Source organism: Rattus norvegicus, chromosome X, assembly GCF_036323735.1.
Source record: "Rattus norvegicus strain BN/NHsdMcwi chromosome X, GRCr8, whole genome shotgun sequence".
In the NCBI taxonomy this organism is placed as follows: domain Eukaryota; kingdom Metazoa; phylum Chordata; class Mammalia; order Rodentia; family Muridae; genus Rattus; species Rattus norvegicus.
The window spans coordinates 74,194,028-74,210,172 of NC_086039.1; the positions used below are offsets into that span (position 1 = coordinate 74,194,028).

At 40.7% G+C, this 16,145-nt stretch overlaps 1 long non-coding RNA gene across 6 annotated transcripts in view; it reads right to left on the minus strand.

Annotated features, from left to right (window-relative positions):
- The window catches only part of LOC100912991 (uncharacterized), a 32,360-nt gene that overhangs the window by 6,348 nt on the left and 9,867 nt on the right, over window positions 1-16,145 (minus strand). For 4 of the 6 annotated variants that reach the window (XR_010061268.1, XR_010061266.1, XR_010061265.1 and 1 more), the window contains 3 exons: window positions 15,996-16,053; window positions 14,188-14,303; window positions 3,881-3,981 (listed from right to left, as the gene is read on the minus strand). This is a non-coding gene — a long non-coding RNA (uncharacterized LOC100912991). Of the gene's footprint in view, window positions 1-3,880; window positions 3,982-14,187; window positions 14,304-15,888; window positions 16,054-16,145 lie in introns of all 6 variants that reach the window. The other 2 variants (XR_005498455.2, XR_010061267.1) reach the window with 2 other exon arrangements.

Genomic DNA, 16,145 nt, shown 5'->3' on the forward strand with positions numbered 1-16,145 from the left:
TGGTAACCTGGTCAAGGAAGAAATAAAGAAGGAAATTAAAGACTTCTTAGAATTTAATGAAAATGAAGGCACAGCATACCCAAACTTATAGACACAATGAAAGCTGTGCTAAGAGGAAAACTCATAGCTCTGAGTGCCTTGAAAAAGAAACAGGAGAAAGCATACACTAGCAGCTTGACAGCACACCTAAAAGCTCTAGAACAAAAAGAAGCAAATACACCCGGGGGAGTAGAAGGCAGGAAATAATCAAACCCAGGGCTGAAATCAACCAAGTAGAAACGAAAAGGACTATACAAAGAATCAACAAAACCAGGAGCTGGTTCTTTGAGAAAATCAACAAGATAGATAAACCCTTAGCCAGACTTATCAGAGGCACAGACAAGGTATCCAAATTAACAAAATCAGAAATAAAAATGGAGAGACCTAACAACAGAATCTAAGGAAATCCAAAAAGTTATCAAATCGTAACACAAGCCTATACTGAACAAAACTGGAAAATCTAGAGGAAATGGACAATTTCCTAGACAAATACCAGGTACCAAAGTTATATCAGGAATAGATAAGCCATCTAAACAGTTCCATAACCCTTAAAGAAATAGGAGTTATTAAAAGTCTCATAAACAAAAAAGAGTCCAGGACCAGAGGAGTTTAGTGCAGAATTCTATCAGACCTGTGTAGAAGACCTAATACCAACTCTGTCCAAACCATTCCACAAAATAGAAACAGAAGGAACCCAATTCCTTCTATGAAGCTACAATTACATTTATACTTAAACCACACAAAGACTCAACTAAGAGAACTTCAGACCAATTTCCCTTATGAATATCGATGCGAAAATACGCAATAAAATTCTCAGAAACTGAATCCAGGAGAGCATCAAAACAATCATCCATCAGGATCAAATAGGTTTCATCCTAGGGATGCAGGGATTCGATATATGGAAATCCATCAACGTAATCCACTATATAAACAAACTCAAAGAAAAAAAAAACACATGATTATCTCATTAGATGCTGAGAAAGCATTTGACAAAATGCAACACTCCCTCATAAAAATCTTAAAGATCAGGAATTCAAGGCCCATACTTAAACATAGTAAAAGTAATATAATATCAAACTAAATGGAGAGAAACTTGAAGCAATGCTACTAAAATCAGGGACTAGACAAGGCTGCCCACTCTCTCCCTACTTATTCAATATAGTACTCAAAGTCCTAGCTAGGGAAATTAGACAAAAAAAGAGATCAAAGTGATACAAATTGGAAAAGAAGTCAAAATATCGCTATTTACAGATCATATTATAGTATACTTATGTGACCCCTAAAATTCCACCAGAGAACTAAGCAAAGTGGCTGGATATAAAATCAGCTCAAACAAATCAATAGCCTTCTTCTACTAAAAGGCGAAATGGGCTGAGAAAGAAATTAGAAAAAGGACACTCTTCACAACAGTGATAAATAATATAAAACACGTTAGTGTGACTCTAGCTAAGCAAGTGAAAGTTCTGTGTGACAAGAACTTTAAATCTCCGAAGAAAGAAATCAAAGATCTGAGAAGACGGAAAGATCTCTCATGCTCACGGATTGGCAGGATCAATATAGTAATAATGGCCACCTTGCCAAAAGCAATCTACAGATTCAATGAAATCCCTATCAACATTCCAACTAAATTCTTCATAGAGTTAAAAAGAGCAATTTGGAAATTCATGTGGAAAAGCAAAAATCCCAGGATATCAAAAACTATTCTCAGCAATAAAAGAACTTCTAAGGGAATCACCATCCCTGACCTTTAGCTGTATTACAGAGCAATCATGTTAAAAACGGCATGGTATTGGCACAGAAACAGTCAGATAGATCAATGGAATAGAATTGAAGACACAAAAATGAACCCATAAACCTATGGTCACTTGATCTTTGACAAAGGAGCCAAAACCATACAATGGAAAAAAGATAGCATTTTCAGCAAATGGTGCTGGTTCAACTGGAGGTCAACATGTAGAAGAATGCAGATCGATCCATGCTTATCACCCTGTACAGAGCTTACGTCCAAGTGGATCAAGGACCTCCACATCAAACCAGATCCACTCAAACTAATAGAAGAAAAAGTTGGGAAGCATCTCGAACACATGGGCACTGGAGAAAATTTCCTGAACAAAACACCAATGGCTTATGCTGTAAGAACAAGAATCGACAAATGGGATCTCATAAAACTGCAAAGCTTCTGTAGGGCAAAGGACACTGTCAATAAGACAAAATGGCAACCAAACAGACTGGGAAAAGATCTTTACCAATCCTACAACTGATACAGGGTTTATATCCAAAATATACAAAGAACTCACGAAGTTAGACTGTAGGGAGACAAATAACCCTATTAAAAAATGGGGTTCAGAGCTAAACAAAGAATTCACAGCTGAGGAATGCCAAATGGCTGAGAAACACCTAAAGAAATGTTCAACATCTTTAGTCATAAGGGAAATGCAAATCAAAACAACCCTGAGATTCCACCTCACACCATCAGAATGGCTAAGATCAAAAAGTCCCGCAACAGCAGATGCTGGTGAGGATGTAGAGAAAGAGGAACACTACACCACTCTTGGTGGGATTGCAAGCTGGTACAACCATTCTGGAAATCAGTCTGGAGGTTCCTCAGAAAATTGGACATTGCACTACCTGAGGATCCAGCTATACCACTCCTGGGCATATACCCAAAGATGCTCCAACATTCAACAAAGACACATGTTCCACCATGTTCATAGCAGCCTTATTTATAATAGTCAAAAGCAGGAAAGAACCCACATGTCCTTCAACAGAGGAATGGATACAGAAAATGTGGTACATTTGCACAGCTATTAAAAACAATGACTGCATTCTTAGGCAAATGGATGGAATTAGAAAATATCCTGAATGAAATAACCCAGTCACAAAAGAACACAGGTGGTATGTACTCAGTGATAAGTGGAAATTAGTCCAAAAGCTTGGAATACCCAAGAAACAATTCACAGACCATATGAAGCTCAAGAAGAAGGAAGACCAAAGTGTGGACATTTCAGTCCTTCTTAGATGGGGGGAACAAAATATTCACAGGAGGAAATATAGGGACAAAGAGTGCCCCACCCGAGGATCCATCCCATATGCAACCACCAGACCCAGTCACTATTGCTGATTCCAAGAAGTGCTTGCTGACAGGGGCCTGATATGGGTGTCTCCCAAGAAGCTCTACTGAAGAGCCCTATTGATACAGATGAGGATGCTTGCAGCTAACCATTGGACTGAACAAGGGGACACCAATGGAGGAGTTAGAGAAAGGACTGAAGGAGCTGAAGGGGTTTGCAACCCCGTAGGAAGAACAACAATATCACCAACCAGACACCCCAGAGCTCCCAGGGACTAAACCACCAACCAAAGAGTACAGATGGAGGGACCTGTGGCTCCAGCTGCATATGTAGCAGAGGATGGCACTGTCTGGCATCAATAGGAGGATGGTCCTGTGAAGGTTCTTTTCCCCAGTGTAGGGGAATGCCAGGATGTTGAGGCGGGAGTGGGTGGGAGTGGGACCATCTTCATAGAAGCAGGGGGTGAGATAGAAGAAAGTGGAACAGGCATAAAATTTGAAATGTAAATACATAAAATATGCAATAAAAAAAGAAAAAGAAAAAGAAAGGAATTCACACAGAGTCACTGTATAGTGGAGGAGACAATGTCTAAACTGGATACTTTATGCCACTAATTAAAAAGTTCAGTGTGGAATTCAAATGGATCACATTGTGAGTCACTGAACAAAGGAGTTCTGTGGTCCTTCCCCAAATATTATAGACTACTGCCAAAACTCTTTGTTGATCCCAATGAGCTGATGGTAGGTTTGATTGCTGAAAACAGTACTTACTTATGTCCTCAAGCATGAAGAGGTTGAGCTCTTGCCTAATTAGAAGTTCAGCATTGCTCACTGATTAGTGTTTATGGTGCTAGAAGGTACTCTGCACAGTCCTGGAGGAGAAACACAGGCATCAATCTGTTGCGTGTAATTTTAAAAAACACACTTGTTCTTTCTCAAGAGCTCCGCTGTGGTCTTGGCTGGGCTCTGTGATCTGCAGCCTTCCGTCCCACTGAGGTCTGCCAACTATTAGCTCTGACACTTTTCCCATGAATGCTGGGAGCTATGATAGCTCTCCAGTGGCCACTATCCCAAAGCTAGCTGTGCCAAATCGCCAATAACTACCCCGCTGTGCCCTTTCTCTGCTCACCTTTGTTCTGTGAATAGAAAATACCAGACAGTTCTAACATTTTAAAACCAGCCAGATAACATAATTGCTGGGCACAGAATCTATTGTCCTAAACTCATCAGCTACCTTCTACCAGGATTCAGCTGGTTCTAGTTACCCCCAGGCCTTACAGGACATCTGTGCTCCTCTCCCCAAAGCCTGCTGACCCCTCTCTATCTCGTCCTCTCCTTTTCCTCCAGGGACCCGGAAATCCCACCATTTTTCTCAGTCCAGCAATTGGCTCCCGCTGTCTTTATTGACATAATCAAGACCCAATTAGGGAAACAATACCTCCACCTACAATAATATCTAACTCAGCTACCCAACCTAAAACAACTGGCCTATAAGACAAGCTGGTCCAACAGTGGCACAAATGTTTAGAAGTAACTAACCACTTTCTGATTGGATTTAAGGCCCTCTACATGAGACAGAACCTATACCAGACACAGCTAAAGGGGCCTAGAATCTAGGACTAGATAGGTCATCAGCTTAGGGAAAAACCCAACACTATTACTCTGTTTAAGGGACAATAAAATGACTTCTAAAGACATACCACTATAGCTATAGTTCACAGCATCATTCTACCCTCATCAGGGAAGCTTCTTTTGCAATAGATGAAAATTAACAGAGACCCACAACTGGATACTATGCAAAAGTGAAGACACTTTGAAGTATTCAGTCCTATATAAGACATCTTCATCAACCTCTCCTCTGAAGGGAAACTGCTACAACATGTACAGGGCCTGTACAGGTCAAGCCAGATGGGGTACCAGTGCTAAGAAAAAGGTGGCCATGGAGTCCTACCGGTAACCAAGCAGTTATTTGCAATTGATACGTACTGGCAAAGGGAAAATCAGCTTTCTCCAATGGAATGTCACTGGATATCAACCACAGTCCAGGCCAGGCCCTATGCCTAGTAGTACCTGGCCAATACAGAACAAATTCCACAGGATATTTTTGTGTGTGTTGGCGGGTGTGTGTGTGTGGTGTTGTGTGTGTGTGTGTGTGTGTGTGTGTGTGTGTGTGTGTGTTGTTTTGGCATTTTTGTTTTACTGGTCCTTTGATTATTTCTGTTTTCATTTCATTTCTTTTATTTTGAGGGGATGGAATAAACATGAAGGTGGGTGAGTAGGGGCAGAATCTGGGAAGTTGGGAAAAGGTCAAAAAATGATCAAACTATATTGGATGAAAATTTTTAAAAGAGAAAAAAAAATCTAGGAATGTAGCTCATAGCTCAGGAACGTTCCTACCATGTGCAAGGCCTGCATTCCAGCTCTAGTACCAGAAAATGTTTTAATTAAAAACTGGGAATAAGGGATACAATGAAAAGTATTTCTTGAGACATAATCTTCTATTTCCTTTGTTCTTACTTAGCTACTTATTAAAAGTAAACAATGTCACTCATTTCTTTGGTAAATTTCAAGTACATGTGCTTGTGCTCGAGTAAAGATATAGCCCTCCCAATATGATATGCAATATTCAATACACATTTTAACAAACACTTCCTGTTCACTTAACAGTATACCTTGGTCTTTACACAGCAGTATATAAACATTTCCTCATTTATAGACTCATTGTACAGATTCACGAGGATTTATTTATTTAATGGGTGCTATTTAGACATTTGAGTTTTGTTATTATAAACAATGCTTTAGTGAGTGACTTGGTATACATGTTTTTCAAACATATAAACACTAGCATATCCATGAAATATGTTTTCAGAAGTGAAGCTGCTGGGGTTACATACAGTCTATATGTACTCATAATCTGACAGTGCTAACACTACCTTCAATAAACATACCAAATTATGCTGTTACCAACAATATCCAGAGCCCTGGTAATATATGCTGACGTATTTTGTCATTAAAATTGGGAAAACAATAATGCATTTCTTTTCAACTTTTATTTTTGGGTTTCCAGTTTATAATAATTCTCTTCCCTGCCATAGTTTCAGATCTAAATACAGTCTGAAAGAAATCCAATCTAGTCTGAAATGAAGAAAACTCCAAGATGACTCTACTTTAATGACTTTTTTTTATGCTCCTTTGGGCTTCTGTCATCTGTTAGTTTGAGAGTTGGGGAAAGCCATCCATGACTGCCAGAGTCTATGTAAAGGAAGTGAGTAAGTGGGTAAATGGTAAACCAGAAGCTGCCTTCATATAAACCTACAAAGGACAGAATCAGAGTAAGAGAACCCAGACACTAGCCCAAAGAGAGGAATCGCTTTGGAGATCCACAAAGGAAGAGGAAACCGGAGATGTGCAAAGACAGGCAACAAATTGGAAGGAACTAAGCTGAACATGGCTCACTAGTGGAAGGAGGTGAGACAAGCCACTTCCTACAGAATTTTCTTCTTTTCTCTGTAGGAGTGGGGACTGAAAAGGCTGCTCAACAAGAGTCCCAAATTTTACCAAGATTTACCAAAAAGTGTTAATCGCAACACAGAAACAAGTAACACAAAGCAAGGCCACAAGACTCCCACAGAAAGACCCTAATTCCTCAACTACAGAGCTCAAAAGATACTAACAGGTAAAATGCTGGACAAAAATCCCAAAAGTTCACTGACAAGAATGACTAATGACCTGAAAGAGGATACAAACAAGCAGATGAATTTAATGTAGGATGTGAAAAATAAAGATTCAAGGAAACACTGAGGAAAAGGTCAGCAAAATTGATGACAATATCAGCAACATGGGCAAAAGAATGGGAATATACAAGGGAGAATTAGCAGGAAAACTTGAATCTCCACGCCATATATGTGCAGGTATGTGCGTGCATGTGTACACACACACACACACACACACACACACACACACACACACACATACACACACACACACAGAGGCTGGAGAGCCTTCAGGACTATGACAAAGATGATGAGAGAACTGTGACTTATGACACACAAGGAAGAGCAGAAGAGATCAGTGATAAGCCAGAGGCTCTTCTGAAGGTCTCGGCCCTGTTCACAGGCCCTGTCTCAAGGAGTCTCACAGGAGAGGAGTGATTTCCAACCTGAATCAACAGATATCACAGAGTAGGCAGATTGATGCTGGAGGCAGATAAGTAAAATGTTTCGACAATTTTCAAAATGAAATCTGTCTTACGTAGAATAAACTGAACTATAAACCAGAGGATAAGAACTTGTACTCCAGTTGGAGAAAGCTCTGTCCAAGGGCATGGTTCTTATTCTGCGTGACCTCCAGGGGACAATACAACTGAAATTCTGGTGGGGTATGTCAGGTGACACTCACAGTGCTCCAACAGTGAGACACTCAAATGTGTATGGGAATTTCTCTGAGCACATCAATAAATACTCCTGGGACTTCAGGAGGATAAAGCCAAAAGTCCCAAGATAATGTAAAAAGGTAAATTAAGAGAGATATCTTATTTTCATAGATCCTTCCAAAATTTCAATGATAGAAAGTTCTATGGCTACTAAGTAACGTGCTCTCCAAATCACACTAAAGAGAAAATCCCAACTAACAGTGTCTCCATGATGTTCAGCATCAGAATGAAATATAATAACCCATTAGGTCACTTGTAATCCTTTAATAAAAAACGTGTCCCACGGTTGTACTTGTATATCTTAGTATAACTAGTCTTTGATTCTGTTGTCAACATGTAAAACCTATGTGTTGTCTTCCTACTTTAGTAGTAGCCTGCCAGACTGCAGAGCGGGGAGGCCCCGAGCTGTTGATTAGGCTGGACTGAGTTTTGCCCAAGGTTGCCTCAGTTTAGGAAGAGACAGGACAGAGATTTCTACAGAGAAGATCCTGAGGAATCTTTATTTGCTAGGTCCTGGGATGCAGGATGTTGAGACAGCCCTTTCCTTAAGATGGTTAACATGGGAAAAGGCAAACTTGACTGGCTGAGAAAGTGTTTGGTGTTACTTCATCTTGTAACTATTGGAACTGTGTTAGGCCACTGTGCCCAAACTTACTATGACTGAATACAGGCTTATGCTAATTTTGACTGCTATTATGAGATATTATACACTAGATGACATGTAAATAATAAAAGTACCATTTCAGTACAAAGTCAAAGTTATGAATCAAGAAACAAGCAGCTATGTCTCCCAATGACTTCATAAATGGGAGTCAGATAAGCTGTTCACTGTCTACCACTGGCTACTAATCAGGCTTAATCTCAGAGCAAAATTCACAGATACAATGCAGGAAGTAAATATCTGTCACAGTGTTGGGGGCTGGAAGTCTGAGATCACAGTGGCAGCACAGCTGGGATCTGATGAGTATTTTCTTCTAGGCTGCAAACTGCCAATATCTTGTATATACAAGGAGCTAGCTCTCTGGCCTCTTGATATAAGGGAGATAATCCAATTTTCAAGGGCGACACATTTATGACTTAATTACTTCCTTGATATCCATAAGTAACACATTCATGACTTAGTTATTTTCTCAGTTATTTTCTCACAACTAAGTGCCATCACATTACAGATTAGCTTTCAATGGAAGGATATGGATAGTTAGTCTATAAGGCCACTCTGAGATATTGTCTCTGATTAAAAACTTGTGGACAATGGGGTGCTTGTTTGGAATTCTGCACAGAGTTGTATATTAGCTCACACTTGGAGCTATGGCCTAAGAAAGATCACTCAAGTAAAAGCAGAATTTAGGATGGCTAAAAACTACAAGTTCATGAGCTGCACATTTTAGAATACAAAAAGCACTGCATAGAGACTGGGCTGCTGGATCAGTAGGTAGAGAGTTTGCTATACACATGTGAGGGCCTGAGTCCGAGTCCCTGGAGCTCACATAAAGCCTAGTGCAGTAGCACTCTCTAATCCCAGTGCTCCTAGAGCAAAATGGAAAGAAGAAAAACTAGAAACTCACAAGCCAGCTGACTTGGTGTACATAGCAGCAAAAATATAAGACTCTGTATGAAGTTGGGAAGAACTGATACCTGAGGATCTGCCCACACCACACCACACTGTCATACAAATGTGCAATACGCACACACACAAAAAAAGAAATAAATAATAAATGAGGTGGGGATAGAGGGAAATATAATTTTGACCACTGGCACATATGGGTTCATATATCTATGCAAACATGTGTACATACAGAGAAACACTGCCAAAGATGAGAGTCATCCCAACATTAAGTCAAGAGTCAAGCAGCTGCAGCTCGCTGGCCATGGTAGTGCACACCGTTAATCCCAGCACTCAGGAGGCAGAGGCAGGTGGATATCTGAGTTTGAGGCCACCCTGGTTTGATAGTGGCTTCAAAACAGTAGGCAGAACTCCATAGTGAGACCCAGTCTTAAAATAATAAAAAATACAAAAGGATCAAGCATTTATGTCTCACTTCATTAATGGTGGGGAGAGGGATTGCTTTATAAACCAGTCTTGCCCTCACAGCAAAGCTCAAGGACACAATGTAGGAAGTAAAGAGATTAGTATGCAGTGTTGTATAAAACTATCTATGCCCATGTTCTATTACAGTTCGTCAGGAACATTTCCTGGGCAGGTAGGGGAAAGCTGGAGAAGGGACAAGAAGGAATTTATAGGAAAAAAATGACTTCATTGCTCCTATTATGGTAGTTCTGGGATAGCTTCTGGAATTTTCCTGTTGCCACCTCCCAGATCACCATAGGAGCACTGGTATTAGAGACACAGACTACCATGCCAGGTTTTAGATGGGTTCTGAAGATTTGAACCCAGTTCTTCATACTTGCATGAAAAGTACTTGGCCCACTGAGCCATCTCCTGAGCCTGTATTTTCACACACACACACACACACACACACACACACACACACACACACACACACACACAGAGTAAAATGCTTTTATTAAAATAATGAATACATACATCACCAAAAATACTTATTTGATTAGTAAGAACAGAAAAATGGCTTAACAAACCTAAAATACACAATATTCATCACCCTTAAACTGCCTGTACACAGTGTACACGTATTCATGGGTGTCGATGTGTTTTAGTTATTTATTGCTTACTTTCCTACCACCTCCCCATCTCCTTCCCTTCCTTCACAGGGTCTCTAGCCCAGGCTGGACTGGAACTCCCTATTTAGACAAGCATGACTTTGAACTTCTAATCTCCCTGCCTCCGCCTCTAGAATGCTGGGAATAAAAGTATGTGCCACCCTACCGGGGTTGCGTGGGCCCAAGCCTCATGAATTCTAGTAGTCTACCAATTGAGTATTATGCATTCCAGCCCTTTTTAAAACTTTGTTTTTCTTTTTGAGACAGGATCTCTTCATGTAGCCAAGGCTGGCTTTGAACTCTGAGTGATCCTCCTGCCTCAAACTCAACCCCGAGTGCTTCAGCTATAGGGACCCACCACCATACCTAGCTTGTGTTTCTTTCTTAGGGTTATTTACTGTTTGCTTATGGTATACACTAAAAATATCATTCCTTTTTTTAAAAATTTTGTCCATGATGGTACAACTAAAAGGAAAAATTAAGAAAAAGATAACGTTATGGGGCACTTTATCTCATACTCATTGTTTACTGGATCTAAAAATAGCCATAAGAACACAATATTTATATATTTATTCATTCAATAGTCATGAATAGAGCTGTACAGCCTATTCATCCACAACGAAAAATTAGTCAGCAACCACACACAAAGATAATGACAAAAGCCAGCCTAGTACAACTGACCTTCTAGTGAGCAGAGACAAGCAAAAATCATAGTAAAGAAATAAGTATGCAAGAAGAACAAAATGCAATTTTTAAAAAGAATCCTACAAAGCAGGATAACAGGGAACTGTATGTTTGGATGTGGATTCCCATTTGAAGTAACATGCTAAGAGATAGGCCACACTGTAAAATGTCATTTAATCAAAGACTTGAGAGATCCGGAAAATAGGCATGTGATATAACACTGGAAAGAACGCCCCCAAGGGAAAAAGAGCAGAGTGCATGAAAGCTTCTACTTTAGGAGTGGTAAGATGGTCATCACAGACAGGAAGAGGAGAAGGAAAGGGAGCACTAAGAGAGAGCATCAAAGAAAAGAAACTGGTACCCAAATCACAGACAGTCTTACAGACAAGTGTAACCGGCCCTAATTACCACATTGTTTTTCAGTTGAGGCATTCGTTAGCATTGACTCTATGTTTCTTTTTCTCCAAGTTCTAGGGATTGAACCCAGACACCTATGCATGCTGGCCGCATTGTACCTGAGCTGTATCCACAGCCCCTGCCTACATGTTTAATAGAAGTACTATGTACTCCAACTTCTGAGACATCAGTGCAGACAAGAGAAGGATAGAGCAGGGAAAAGAATTAGGAAACAATTCTCATAACCCATATACCGATGGTGGCTTGGCCGTGCAGTCGCTCATTTAACACAACTACTTTGACAGAACTCACAAGATTTCTTTACAGGTGAAAAATGAGGGGTAAAGAATAAAGCCCGGTCATCCTCAGTCCGTGACATGAATGATCAGGAGAACAGTAGCTGCTATTACCTGCCATGGGGAATAGTGAATATGAAGCTTTACATGAAAGTTGTACTAGTTCAATTAGAAGCCTGGGTGGAGTCTTGTGCAATTTTATCAATGAATCAGTGAAAAGCACGGAGAGGTTCATTAGTCAGCTTTCTGGGAAAAATACCTAAGATAAACAACTGCAAAGGAGGAAGAGTTTATTCTGGGCCAGTTTCAGAGGTTTCAACAGGCACTGGCCCTGTTGTTTTGGGTTTATGGTGACATTCTACATCACAGCAGAGTCCATAGGCAGGCCTGTTTCACTCATGGTAGTCAAGAAGCAGGAGGCCACTATCACTTTCAAAGGCATGTCTAACATGGCTTAAGTTCCTTCCTCTCAGCCTAACCCTCCTAACAGTTCCACCCTTACAGCCTCCCAATAGTGCCAGAGCAGGCCACCAAGCATTCAACACATCTTCAGAAGCAACTCAAGATCCAAATTATGACCAGGATGAACGGAATGTAAGACATTTGAAGAAAGGACATAATTTGTGATGTAGTAATGTGGGTAGGAACAGAAGCATGAAAGAGAGTGCGTACCTTGAGGATATGGATGAAAACCTAGGAAGATGTTCTCAGGCAATGTTCATTCTTTGTGACTCATGGAAAGAGTGTGGTTTTGTGGTCTTTCTACCCACTGCCTACAGGTTAGATTTTGCTGAAGAAAGTGGCATGTATCAATCTGCATGAAGCAGTAAGTCACCCTTTATGCCTTCCCCTTTGGTCATGCTGAAGAGGCACAGATAGGCGCACCACGACTTGGGGCTTATAAAAGTGAGAAAACATCCGGAAATGTCACTCAGAGCAAGACAAGTGAAGCCAGTATGACTCACTACCATTTGTAACCTTCAAGTAGGGACTGGCTAACTGTCAAGATTCCAGAGTTCCATTGGCCCACTTACTCTAAACTGCCATATGGATACCTCCGGTCCTATGAAATGCTTCATTCTTCATGCTGATGCCACTATTAGGAACTGAAAGCCATGCTTCTTCTAGAAAAGGGAAGAAATCTCTATTGCCAGCTCAAGTAAACCTAGTACTTGGAGTTTACATGCTTAAAGCAAAATGTCTTCTAAAATGTATTAAGAAAGAAAGAATATCTGCAGTGCACACATCTACGTACCCATATACACATAAGTATGTATATGTACTGATTCTTCCAGATGAAGGCTCACCCTGAAATACTTTTCTTGTAAGTTTCATGACAGTAAAAAACTTCCTGTCCCCAAACTCCTTACACAGAGTATCAAACAAATGAAAACTTCAGGAGGGAGATAGGACCATGTGATTCACTGTCTATTTAAGGTTCTAGGGAATTCAAACTTGTGGCTACACAAAGACTGTAATAATGCCTCCTCCACTACCATACGCACAAGCCAGGCGGCTTGCTATATGGAAGGGTAGCTTTCTCCAGCACTATTTTGGGTCACACTGATTCTACTCTTTGCCTCTACGCTGAGCTCTAGGTATTATCTTCTTTCATTCTATCACTGGGCAGATATGCTCGACTTCTCTTTTACCAGTTCATTTGGGAGCATTCTACAACAATTCTGGGCCCTCCCTTGACAGTTCCTGACATCTGAGGGAGGACATATACATGGTTCTGTCCACACTGATGTAAACTAAAGCAGACTGCTGCCCGAGTGTTAAAGTAACTTTTATTCGCCGGATGGAATTGCTGTCTTGGAGACTTACTGCTGAATAAGCTCACTCTAGCTCTTTCTGAACTCCGGCTGGCTGGTTCAACTCAGGTATTCTGGCTGAAACTCCTTTCCAAGCTGAATGATTAAATTTGGCTTCTCACACCTTCTTCTCACTAAATTGCTCTGCTTGGCCTTATACTACCTCTGACAATTTGTTGTAATTTTCTGGCTCCTTCTTATTCTCTGGCTTGAATTGCTTCTGCACAAACTCAACTGAACTGCACTAAACTAACTGAACTGAACTCAACTGACTGCACTGTCCTCTAATTAGATGTCACTTTCAAATATTAACGCTTCCTACTATAAACTAACTTGACTTTCATTGTTTGGGACTAAAGGTATGTACTAAGGGTATGTCTGGATTCCAGCCAGATGAATTAAATGTGTATAGTCCCTTGCCAGAGCAACCATGTTGCTGGATTAAAATTCCTCTACATATGGTCCTTCTCTATTGACCTCTACTGTCCTGCTTCTTAGTGACCATTCCTATCAGTATGTCACAAAGCAAGAGATCCATGTAGTCATTAGATCTCAATAAGGACAATTATGACACCTGACAGTTGGTAGGCTATAGCATGTTGGTAGCTGCAAGAACTGTATTTTCGGACACTAGTTGTTCCTCGAGCTCTACAGAAGCCTTCAGCACCAGGATCTAAGAAGTGATTCATAGAAGCACTTTGGCCCAGAGAGCTGAGGCTTTAAGGAGCAGCTTATGCTGCTATACTGCCTAGCCCACAACAAGGATGGGTCACCTACCTCCTCCAGGTCATATGTAACTCGTCACCATCTTGATGATAGCTGGACCATCAGTGGGGGCACTGGGATGCCTGGGCATTGTTTCCACTTAATCTAGTAGTCCTCTGTGTTCCAGTCTGCCACAAATCAAGCACAATCTGTTTAGCCTCATCCTTATTTATTATATATATGAAAAATACACACCAAGTCACTTACTAGAAAACAGGGAAGTGTACCCTTTAAGGTTAGTTCTCTTTAGCAACCGAGAACAGCATTCAAACCAGAAACTACTTGGATACCACCCCTATACACACAGTGGGAGACGCATACCAGCCTTATTAATCACCAGTTTTGTAATAAGATCTTCATTCACAGCATGATAATCTCAACATTTCCAAAAACCTTATTTTATTTGTGGTGACAGCTGGCTGATAAGCACATGTCATCTCATTCAGGAGCAAACTCTCAGACTGCTCATTGCCTCTTTTTCCATCAGGGCCCAGCATTTCCTGAATGAAACTTAGCAACGATTTCTACCCAGTAGCCCAAATTAGAATCCTTCTAGTTATTCCCAGCTTCACTCATGTTTGATGGTTCCTTGTTTCCTCCTCCTGCATCCCAGATTTCTCTATATATTATGTAATTCATGTGACACACACACATACAGAGTGTGGGTAACTAAGAATCCCATAGCCTATCTGCTTTTAGAAGTCAGGACTTTAGAGGCTAATCCTTCCCATCATCAATAACCAGACTCACCTAAGAAAGCCACGGTATAATACAGCACAAGGTCTACAGTATGGACAAGCCTATGACTCAGAACTCTGAATGTGATATATAAGTGCATCAAAGCCTCTGGAAAGTTCAGATTTACTGGTTAGTGAAGACCTGGGGTACTGGTTAGTGGTTCACAAATTTAATTATATATCAGAACCACCTAGAAAGGGCATAAAACACGGTGGCTGGGCCAGAAACCCAGTTTTGGAGTAATGACTGTAGGCTTTGGATTTGTAACAAGTTCACTTGTGATTATGGTGGTGTTGGTCTGGGGAAGGCTGCTTGTGGAAACACTTGGTTAGAGATGAAGCTGGACTGAGGCCATGGCTCTATTTCTTTGTGGTTAAACTGCTGCTACCAACTCAGCATTAGTTTCTTCTATTTAAGGAGTTCAGCTATCAATCTGTCCAGGCCATTGAATGACAGAGTACGGAGGAAGCCCTTGGCATGGCTTAGTGTTTGCTAAATCACAAATGGATGGAAGCAGTCAGTAATGATTATGGTTTAAAACACACCATCGCATATCTTCCTCTAAGTGGTTTTTCCCTAACTACAAGAAATGTCTGTCCTCAAAATGTGCCTACATTATATACAAAATGTAGCCTATATCCTAAATCTTAGTATTTAGAACAAAGAAGACAAAGTACTTTATAGTCTGTATCTGGAAAGGAGAAAGGTGCTGACTGCAGAAAGAACTGTATCCTAGTCAACTACAACCAACCAATAGAATGGGACAAAAAAATTTCCATTGTCTGGGACCCAAACACTAGGTGGGGTGCCCTTAATATTCCAACTGAAGTCAAGTAGTGAGGTATCTTTATGCAGGAAATGCAGAAAATTTCCCACTCTGTCCCTTACATTTCAGCAATGTGCCCACCCATTTGCCTTTCTCAACCCTCCCCTGCAGCCCCAGCTCATACCTCCCTACCTAACTAGGCCACTTACCCTGCCTGACTCTAGTTACACTTCTTTTGCCAGGAATCGAATTTTCTCAGATCATTTGGTCAAATGTCCATAGATATTAACTTGGACTGTGAAACCTTGAAGCTTACCATAGCTTCTTTCTGGAGATGTTTATGTTTTTGTGTCTCATCATTGTGCATTCCAAACCTAGAGAGGGAAACGAGCCAAAGGTGATGCTAGCATATACCTATAATCTCAGCAAACAGGAGAAGGATGGAAAATTCAAGGTTGAAGTCAGC